An 11,395-nucleotide genomic window follows, 5' to 3' on the forward strand; every position below is an offset into this window, starting at 1 on the left:
AGATAAGGCGCACCAGACTATAAGGCACACTTCTGGGTTCGGGGAAAAATTTTAGTCAAAAGGGTGCGCCTTATAGTCATGAAATTACTGTAATTTCTGTTGCTGTCATACAAGCTGTGGGCTCCTGGTGGCTGTCTCGTCTTCTCCTGAGTTTTCTCCAGTTTGGGAACCTGCCCTGTGCACCACACGAGAGTGTTTCATTGCAGATTATGCCAGCACCACAGCTGCTCTTCTTGGCAGTCCTTGGAGTCCGTGTAATAAATACTTCAGCAATATCTCTTTCACTGGAGGCAGAAATAGAGACTTACTGGGAATCATCAACTCAGTTAGAGAGACCTCAATTAAAGTGTTCATAGTCTTTACTCCAACTGTCTTCCTACAGGATTTTGCAAAAATCCTCTAGGAAGACAACTGGAGTAGATTTGTCCTTATGGGAAAAATATCAAACATTTGTCTAACATAGGTAATGAGCCTTCTACTTCTGAGCAAATCTGCCTAACTCATTTACGTAAGTCTTCTCACTGAAATGCTTACCATTGCTGCAATTAGACAATGTTATACAATTTCCCTTGCTGTTTCCTCAGAATGAACAGTCACCTAAAATGAAAGGAGGGGGTAATCCTTTAGTATTGTTGGTGGGAGCTAGCTGAATTCATCTAAATGCCATGTTTTTCCTTCCTGAAAGAAGACTCCCACATGAACCACTCTCAATTATCAGATATTGCTTCATAATGGAATTCCTCCTTTGTTTTTTTGAGAATGTGGAACTTACATTTCCATGTTATAGGTGTTTTTAATGCATATTGATACCAGTACTTCAGCTCTTCAGGAGGCAGCTCTATGAAACAATGGACATGCTTGTCTTATAAAGATTTTTAAAAGTATCCTTTTCTGCATTATTTAAAAACATCTTTTTCAAGATGCTTGGAAAACTTTACTTGTAGTTATTTTAAGCTGTTCTAATTTTTCATTGAAATTCAAATTTTTGCAATATCTTCATAGAAATAGGTGTGTATACTTACACATTTTGATAGGAAGCTTGAAAGTGCATATCCTCACCTGTGTGAATACTACCCCTATTTCATTAATCCTCTGCATGAGTCTCTCTGGTTTTGTCAGAGAATGTTGTTAGTTATTAAAAATGAAAAGGTTGAACTACCAAGCTATGTTGTTTCCTTCATCGGTAAGAATTGACATGAAAATAATTTTAAAATATAATTTCTAATGCAAGGAAAAGTTCTAAAAACTGTCAGCTAATAGTATGTTCCTCAAAGCATCCCTAGAATTATGTATTTTTGTCAATTATTTAGTAAGTGCCTAATTTGCTGCTACTGGGGAAGAAAATTACATGGTTGCTTCTAAATTATTAAACAATATTTTGATGACATTGACAGAGCAAATAGTAAGATATTGACCACAGTCATCATGCTATGGACAAATTCTCACAGCTTTCCTTTTTATCTTTTTATGTGAAATTGAAGAGAAGAAAAATGTCATTAACTGTTACGAACTGTGTGTGCAAACTGTGATTGGAAGTCATACCAAGACTTCACCTTCCTCCAAATTTTCTTGTAAAGTCACTAATATATAGGGATTTTTTCTAAGAAAGCATTTAGAACTTCACAGAGAAACTTGATTGCAACACACAGTCAATTTTCTGGCTTTACAGGATTTTTAATCCTCTTCTGATCATGGGCATCAAGATTTATTTTCAGTCTTTTGGAAGAAATGTCTTCATCTTTAACAGTATTTTAATAAGGTAATACCTACACAGGCTCAATCCAACTTTACCTCTCTTTTTAGCCATATGCATTAGAAAAGTTTAACTTCTTTCCCCCTAAATTTCCTGTGATTGAAAGATCATTGTGTCACATATTCACCTGTAATTGTCCAGAGAAGTCAAGACTTCATGATCAGGCACAAGACAGACACATGGGTGGAGGGAGCTAGAAGGGCTGCTTGTAGTTCCTGGTGGGGATGAGTTTGTATTTTGGACTGAATGCAGGTGGTTTCCACATCTCTGATATGGACAGGGATTCTCCTAACAGAAGGTTATTACTGTGTTGTGGAAAAGATGCCAGATCCAGATGAGAACAAGAAACAAAGGTGTTCACAGTGGAAGAACAGGAGTGTTTCTTTGAATTTGGACATATCTTAGTTCTGGCCAGGACAGGGTTAATTTTCACAGTAGCCAGGATGGGCCTGGCTAGGACAGAAGGTTTTTTTGTACAACCTCACCACTGCCAGGGTAGGGGAAGGGAGTCTTCCAGGGAGAAGGGGTTCCTTCTGGATGGGGTGGCTTGTTAGAGGAAGTGGCGGGGTGGTGCTGTTTCCAGTAAACTTCTCTTATCTCAGTCCATGGTTTTTTACCTTTTGTGCTTCCAGTTCTCCTCTCCAGACCTCAGCAGGGGACAGAGGGGAAGCAAGTGAGAGGTATCTGGTTTGAAGGGTCTCGGTATGAGCAGCAAGTTGGGGAGTACCATTCCTAAACCATGACAGTATATAAAAAATTTTGGGTTGATAACCACACACGAGAATATATAGGAATGGTCAAAAGATGGACCACAAGCCGTAACCAATATTTAGAGTGCATGGAAAAATGAGGTAATTCAGGGTTCTTTAGAGTATGAACTTAAATGTTGTAGGTCTAGGAGGCTACAGGGCTTTATTTACAGAATTTGCTGTATTAACTAAATAATAAATCTAATTTAGACTCAGAATTTGAATTTTTTTTCCCCATACTGCCAGGACCAATTTTTATTCTTAGTTTGAAGGACAAGTTCCACCAACAACCTTAGAATAATTTGTCAATTTATCTCAAGTTCTAGATCCATTAGGTCTGAAACTTGGCTAACAACTGTTGAAAATAGGAGGAGCTGCTCTACTGACACATTAACACAGGAGATTAATACAGGCAGACACACAACTGCATATGCAAGTCTTTTATTCTGTTTTTATTTCGTGTACAACCTAATCATGGTCCCCTTCTCTTAAGAAAAGATGAGAACCTTACCTCATTGGGCTCAAATTATGTTTTGTTCACTAAAGAATAGTTCAAAAGGACTTGAAAATGTTTGGGCAAAACCCCTCATTCCTGCAACCTTTTATTCACATAATAGTTCATGAAGATTAGTTGATTATCAGCCTATATCAGATGTTCTTAGAGTTGATACTAGATGCTCAAAGTGTCCAAAATACAAAATCAGTAAAATGTTCAGGCAATACAGATGAGAGAACTGAGAGTTTGAAATTCATGAGAAAGCATAAATGGCTTTAGAGAAAAGAAGATCATAATAATTAAGAAACTGGAATATAAGCAGATGTCTGGAAACATGCATCCACAATGAAGTAGCATCCCAAAAGTTATGCTACCTTCATAACATCTGACAGCTTGTACTACTGAAACTTGTAATCATCTTGCACACTTTCTATGTCTGCAAGGATTTATCTTCTGCAATGATAAATTTCTGAATTACGCTCCCACTACCCCAATGAACAAGAGAGAGTATCAAAACTGTGACAGAATTATAAAAATTCAGCTCTTATTTGGAAACAAAATCATATGCATTGAAATAATTCCTGATTGTTTAGGTAGGCTCTTATTCGTGGATGTCCATGTGCTTAGCCCTGAAAGTTCTTTTCGCATAACATCCAATTTAATCTGTTTGCTGCAGGTTAAGCCTGTGACCAAATTTCCTCCAAGGCAATTTTAACCTGCATCCGCCGGGCTCAAAGCACTTCATGGATTGCTCCTGTTTCCACTGAAATCACTTTTGACACTGAGAACAGAATACTGTCTTTAATTAGGAAAACCTCTCAATGTCTCATTCAAGAGATGATCACTTTATATTTCTTCTACAGGTGTGTGGATATGGGCTTGAAGAATGAGATTACAGTAATTTCATGATTACAAGCCGCACTGACTATAAGTCGCATCGCCGGGTATTGGCAAACATTTCGTTCTTTGTCCATACACAAGCTGCACCCAATTATAAGCCGCTCTGTTGTTTGCGGCAAAGACCCGCATGCAACAAAGGTGCCAAATAGAATCACAGCATGGCAGGGTTTACTGGCTTGGCTCAGGCCCTGCGGGCTCGGGGCTCCCGATGGGGCCAGGTGGCCCAGCTCGGCGCTGCTGCTCGGCGGGGCCACTCAGGGCTGGCCACCGCTGCTGCTGGGCTCGCTCACCCTGGCCCGGCGCTGCGCCGTGGTGGCAGCAGGGCATGGAGCCCATCGGCACCCACGGCAGTGGTGGGAGGCGGGGATGGAGCCCACTGGCACCCACGGCGGCTGCGGCACACGGGGACGGGAGCCCCTGCCTTCTCCCCTGGGCCGCGGGGCCAGCAGGAGAGAGCCTCTGCCTTCCCCCCGGGCCACGGGGACAGCAGGAGGGAGCTCCCCAGCCTCTCCCCCCACCCTGTGCTGCCTGCACGGAGCCCGCGGCTCCACCCGCTGCGCAACACAGTAACCAATTTGTAACAATTGCCTAAATGCCGGGTTTTACTGACAGGTACTTGACTTGGCAGTTTGCACTGACTTGGTTTGCACTTTTGGAGTTGGAAATGTCAGAAAATTATTCACATATTAGCCGCTCCTGAGTGTAAGCCGCATTTCCAGTGTGGGAGCAAAATTTTGGTCAAAATGGTGTGGCTTGTAATCATGAAATTACTGCAATTTTAACTGGTATTTGCACTTTGGCATCTGGTCTAAGATAATCTTGTAAGATCCCTTCTGAAACTAATGGGCAGAGGAAGGGAACTTTGGAGAATGGTTCACCATTCCTGTCCTAGCATGGTATGACTGTTTCTGTGAGGTTACTATCTCTCTCAGACAAGGAAACATGACATCTCGCTTTTAAATGAGAAAAAGGTAGAAGAAACAGATTATATTACTTCTTCAAATGAAATGGTGTCTGCATTTACTTTTGGATTAAAGACAAGACTTTGCTTGTGTCATTGGGACGCAGATTCTGAGGGAAACAATTGATCTTTTCTGTAATATTAACATAAGTCATCATTCTCTTTTGTTGTTTTGATAGTTTGAGATCTCCAGGGTTCCCACCAAATAGAAGTAACTATTAATTCTGTGTCACATGTCTGACAGGATCCTCTATGCTTGACCAGAAAGTTACAGTATTAGTCTGGCTGTATTTATAATAGAAAAGTGAGGATCATGGTAATCTGGGAAGAGAAATATCTCTTGCTGATTTTAAGCTCAGTTTGGGAATTCAGAATGGTTTTCTTTGGAGACTGTGAAATCATCAGAGAAATAAAGATTACTGTAATTTCACAACTATAAGGCGCACCCTTTTGACTAAAATTTCCCCCCGAAACCGGAAGTGCACCTTATAGTCTGATGCGCCTTATCTGATGGACAAAGTGGTAAATTTGCCAACCCGGAAGTGCGAGCCGCGAGGGGGAGTGGCTCCGCAGCGGGGCTGGGCTGGGAGGGGAGAGGTGTCCCACGGGGCTGTGCCTGGCTGTGAGGGGGACTGCCCCCACGGGGCTGTGCCGGGCTGTGAGGGGGGAGTGGCCCCGCAGCAGCGTCAGGATGTGAGGGGAGAGGGGCTCTGCGGCGGGGGGCCTGCTGGGGTGGGAAAGCCACTGGAATCAGGGCAGTGGCAGCGCGGGGCGAGCCCGCCGGCATCGGGGCACCCGCAGCACCAGGGAACTCCCGGAGCAGCGGGGCCCTGGGGACACTGCATGGAGCGGCGGCGGGCCTTTTCCAGCCCCAGAGACGCCACATGGAGCGGCAGCGGGTGTTCCCCGGCCCCGGGGATGCCGCACGGAGCTGGGAGCGGGCATTTTCTGGCCCCAGGGATACCGCATGGAGCGGTGGCGGGCATGCCCTGGGTCCAGGGATGCCGCACAGAGCGGGGGATACAGGCGGGTCCAGGGGCCCATGGCTGCCGGGTTGGGGCGGGGCCTCGACCAGCAACCGTGTGGGGGGAGCTGGGGGCGGAGCCTCGCTGCAAAAAAAAAAAAAAAAGTCCGCCTTATAGTCCGGTGCACCGTATGGTCGTGAAATTACTGTAGTTGGGCATTCCAGGTATCATCATCCCTAGCCACTCCTGTGGCACTGCTTGGAAAGGAGTATTTTCCCCTGTAGATATTAATGGCTGTCTTGAAAAGCTTAGTTTGGCCTCATGGAGAAGAATTACTTACTCACTAACTCCAGGTAATCACACATGGACCATCAAAGACTTGCTATTTGCACATCATGTTATATTCAAGGTTTGAATGAAAGAAACACCAGAACTGGACAGAAAAAGTACAGCTTTTTGTAATTTCAACCCTTACTGTGAGGTCTTCATGAGAAAGTAAAGATACACTGTTCACATTTAAAATGGAAGATAGTAGGTGCAGAGTTTCAAGTCCAAAATTCTCAAAAATTAATTTAGAGCCATTTTTGGTGGGGGAATACAGACAAAGGGGGTCCGTATTTTAGAGAATGAGTTATCTGGTATGTCAGCAGTTGGAAGTTTGATAGATTAAGCTGCTAATGAGAATTCAGTCAGTGATAGTATATCTTTTGGTGATTTTGTTTTTTGCTTCCATTCTTCTCAGGCGTGCATTTTCTCCTGATAAATGGTTCTCCAGATTTTCAAGAAAAACTCCAGATCACTTGAATCCTAGTATGATGTACATGCTGGTAATGTTTTTTGGAGTGGTTACAAAAATAAAACTGTGGTGGTGGTATCTTTCTGGAATAGCTGCATCTCCATGGCAATTTTGCATTCATTAATACTTTAGGGAGCAATCTCAGTGCACTCCAGTCACTCAGGTCACCAAGAGTGATACAGTGCCTGCCCAAGCTCCAAGTACAAGGTCTAAAGATGCTACCCATAACTTCTTTCTCCACTGGAACCCCCTGTCCATCAAGAGGTTAGATTCACCTTGGTATTTCTGCACAAGATAAATAAATACAAATATCTCCTGTCATGACCTTTCTGTTCCGCATATTCAGCATGTTTCAACAGTATAAGCAGACATAGTTCAGGGTCAGAATATGTAAATGCAAAGATTAAAATGCGCTTTTGTCCTAAATCTTGGCACCTTGTGAGACAAGGAAACACACTGGCTGAACAGCACCAGGAACCAGTGCAGTGGACACTTCCAAGGCCCCTGGCTGTAAACTGTGATTGCCACTGGGAATGTTCAGGAGGCCTGAACATAGATCAGCCAGTGTGGCTCAAGCGCTGGGTTTGCCTCATGAAAGTTTTTGTGGAAGAAACTGCTAAGCAAAGGAAGGGAGGTGGAATGTTACTTTCTATATGGCAAACAATTTACACTGTCATTAATATTTCAAGCCTTTTTTTCAGAAGAAAAAAAAATCCCTGCTTTATTTTAAGATTTTTAGTATGGTTTATTCTGAGATTTAGAAAACACAAGAGAGTCAGACCTTCCAGACAAATGCATTTACCTTGACGGAATGCATTTGCAATAACTTTACAGCAATGGCCTAGAGAATACTTGCAATTCACATTGGACTATTTTTTCTCTTTTTTTTTTTTTTTACTGCTTGGAAAATGGACCTGGTTTGGGGGCCTAATTCACAGCTACCACACCTACTCTCTCTGCCCAGAGAGCGAAGAGAATGAATAGGTCAATCACCTGACATATTTCCATCCAATTTCAAGGGTAGAATGTGTTCATTTTCTGACTAATGGCATGTCATTTTGCAGAAGCCTTTGGTCGCGAATTAATCCTGGAATCAAAACAGATTTTCCGGGGAGCAATCTTCCATCAAGTATTGATTTTTTTACACTCATGGAGTCTGTACTCCCTAATTTAACCTGACAATGATTCTGCACAATGGGCTGGGAGCACCTTGGCAACTCACAGAAGGAACTTTTAGTGTATTTTCTTTCTGCAAAGTAGTGGAGGGTGGGGGGAGTGAGGAGTGGGGGAAAGAAAAGACCCAAACAACAAGTTAGTCACTGGGGGAGTGTTTACTGTCTGATGATTTATTTCTGATTATTTTGAATGGAGAAATAATGCTAACTTTAGAAGTAATGTAAGTGGAGATGTCTCTGAAAGATGCATGACTCTGTGAAATTCTGTTTATGGTAACAGTCCCCTGCTGTTCTTCCACCTTTTTCTCACCCCCAGCACTCTTGGATGCTAATAACACAAAAACTATAATAGCATCTCTAGTTGCACCTGATGCTTTTATGAGTTGACATTCTACTCTTCAAAAAAAACCCAAAAAAAAACCAACCAAAAAAAAAAACGGGAAAAAAAGAAAGAAGCTTGCACACATAGAAGCATAAAAATGCACCCTTTGCCAAAAATATGTTTTTTGACTCTCAGAAATCCAGCTGCTAATAGCTAACCTTTGATGTTTAGTTCTCCTACAAAACAATCGAACAAATTTCTTTATAACTGCTCCTCTACATGCTCTGTACTAAACTCTGTTCTAGCTGTTTGTTCTATTTATTTGACTACTTACACCAACAAGAAAAAGTGAAAAATCTATCATTATGAAACAATAATATACAACACAGTGAAAAGTGAGAAAGCATTTAGGGACAGGAGGATTGATGGTGAAGAAGCCATAAGATGCTGTTTTTTAACAGAAAACAAAGATGGGCCGTTTTTGTTTTTGAAGGTACCTCTGCAGAAGTGAAATAATGCAGTGTAATCATCATTCCCAGGTTAAAACTTCTTTCTCAGAGATGAGAAGCGATACATATATTTAAGAGAATTGGGTAAGATGCTCATCCTTTTGCCTTATTCTGAAACTGAAATGGAAGAGATTTTAAGCATCTTGCACAAAGATCTTTACAGAACAATAACAACCTCTCTGCTGATGATTTCTTCATTAGAAATGCTTCATTACTGAAAACATTGTTATATGACCTGAAATATAATACTTTTTTTCCTTTGTCATTTCAGAGAAAATCACAATTTGAGAGTTATTTTGTTGGAAATAATTTTCCCCCTCTATAAAATAACCTTTCAGCTTTACTTGATTAAAAGAAATATAAAAACTTTTCTTGGCCTAATGGGAAAAGGTTTGGAAAAAACCACACTAGTTCTCCCTTCAGTTTGGCTACCAAAACTGTGATATAATAATTGCATTTTTAGACATTTCATTCCAGATAACACTTTGTTGCAGATCTGACTGCGCAAATTTCTGATTGATGGATCTCTGTTTTTGTCAGTTCTAAATTCAAAAGAGGACAAAAAGTGTAGAAGAGGAAAATGTCTTTAGAAGACACTGTGCCTGGTTGAATCAGCACCTAAATTCCTGAAAACTGCAGTTGCAGAGCATAATACAGGAAATGTTTGTGGAAAATACATAAAGTGAGGTATACACAGAAATAAGTCCATATACCATTTCAGTAATGATATTAAATAATAAATCAGTAATAGTTGTTCCTGAACACTAACAATAGCATATTATTTCTCCATTGTACTATTTCAGGAATACCTTGGAAACCACAAGATAAGTGTTTTCTGGCCTCATCAAAAAGGTTAGGATGAAGAACACTTGCGTGAAAAGTTTTGAGTGATAGAATATGTTTAAATTGTTACAAATGTTTATAAAAGTGCTTCTAGGCATAAAGATGATGACTGAAATCATACACGGGAACAGTTGAAGATAGCTCTCTTATTGTTAAAGAACTCTTTTCTTGCAAGTTTTTTTTCTGCTTTCATCTCATTTTCCAGAGACATTTTGAAAGAGGACTGCTGCTTTTCTTCCTTGTTTTATGAAAGTGCCTTTGTACATTAGTGAAGTGCTTTAATAACACGCACTTTGTAAAAGTCAAAAGTGCTCTATTATCCGTAAGTATAGAAGTAAATAGCACTTGTTTTAATTGAAAACATCAAACTTTTGCAGCTCTAAACACATCAAAGACACATCCATTTGTGCATGTCTTCCAAAAGGTGAATTCTAGTGCTTTTAGACAGACTAAAAAAGAATCAAGCTTATTAGAGCCATGAGAAATTTTCAAATTGAAATGCCTTTCAACCTTCAAGTGGTTAAAATATGGAAATGGTTAATGCACTTAGCATGTGAAACCACTTTGAAAGAGTGAGGGGTTTAACCAATTATCCCTATCTGCTGAGAAGTGCCAACTCACCACAGACAGGTCAGTCAGACTTCAAGTAACGCACAGTGGTTTATGTTTTAATGAACCAGTTTAATCTGTGGGTTAACTAGCAAAGGAAGATTTAAGCTGTTATTTTTTACTCTACAGGAGCATGCACTCAGCTTGTTGCTGTGGCTTGATTGAAGGACAATACAATTTTGAACCACTAGAACTTGACAGTTCTTCAAGTGTAGTTAAACTTTATATACGCAGAGAAATATAGTGATTTGCTTAGTGTCAGCGTAACGAAACTATTTCTAAACTAATTTATCTTTCATCCTTCAAGACAAAACTTAAATGGCTTAAGAGGCACCATTCAGTTGGTCAGTTATTAATTTATCCAGAAAGAAGATGATGTCTCACCGTGGGGGTAAAGAAGTGACCAGAGTGATTTCTGAGACAAATTGGGTTACATTGATAAAGCTTTTGAGAGAAGATGAGGACTACTGGCTCTGGTACAGACTGGGGCAAATGATGAACACAATCACACAACCATGCCTTAACAAGTTACCATCTGTCAGCCAAGCTCTGGTAACTGACTGGGATTAGATTTCATTTTGATAAAAAGCTAATGGAAAGAGGACAAATAAAATAAAAAATCAATCATATCCCCAACCATCAAAATACTAACACAATTTTAAATATCTGTCCAGGACTTGACCTCTTGTTTTCTTCGGGTTTCTTGTCCCTTAAAGGGTGAGTCTTCTTTTTCAGAAGCCTCCTGTCCACTACTATTTATTTGTATTATTATTTACTTAGAGGACTGTGTCAGGACTCCAGCCATGTGATACCAGCATATTCTAGTTATTGTCTTGCTTTGATTGACAAAGGTAGCAATAGTGCTTGAAGCCTTCACAGAGTAACATGTTATACATGAGCCCCTGATGTAATTTCCACAGTAGGCTTGTACTATGGTCTTAATGGTATATGGATCCTTCCACGTGGACAAAATCTCTACATAAACTTAGAAGCAACAGTATGAGGATCTATGTTGCTGACAAAGAAGGAATGCTGCAAGAGCAGGCAGAGATAATATCAAAATTGAAGTCTCCCAATTCTCAAAATATGACTGCTGATAATAGTTCTTTGACCTCTATACTACCAATAGAAGGCAAGATCTTCTCTAATACTCTAGAATTAACAAAGCTTAACAGGAAAAATATATTTCTTGATCAAAAGAATTGGTATCTTTGTAATTTCTTAGCCTCCTGCTGCTGCACTTTTAAGTGTGGGCACGATTGTGTATGATGTAAAGAATTCTTACTTGTTGTCAGATTTTAATTTAGAAATGTATTT

This window comes from Catharus ustulatus, chromosome 1, assembly GCF_009819885.2.
Source record: "Catharus ustulatus isolate bCatUst1 chromosome 1, bCatUst1.pri.v2, whole genome shotgun sequence".
NCBI lineage: Eukaryota > Metazoa > Chordata > Aves > Passeriformes > Turdidae > Catharus > Catharus ustulatus.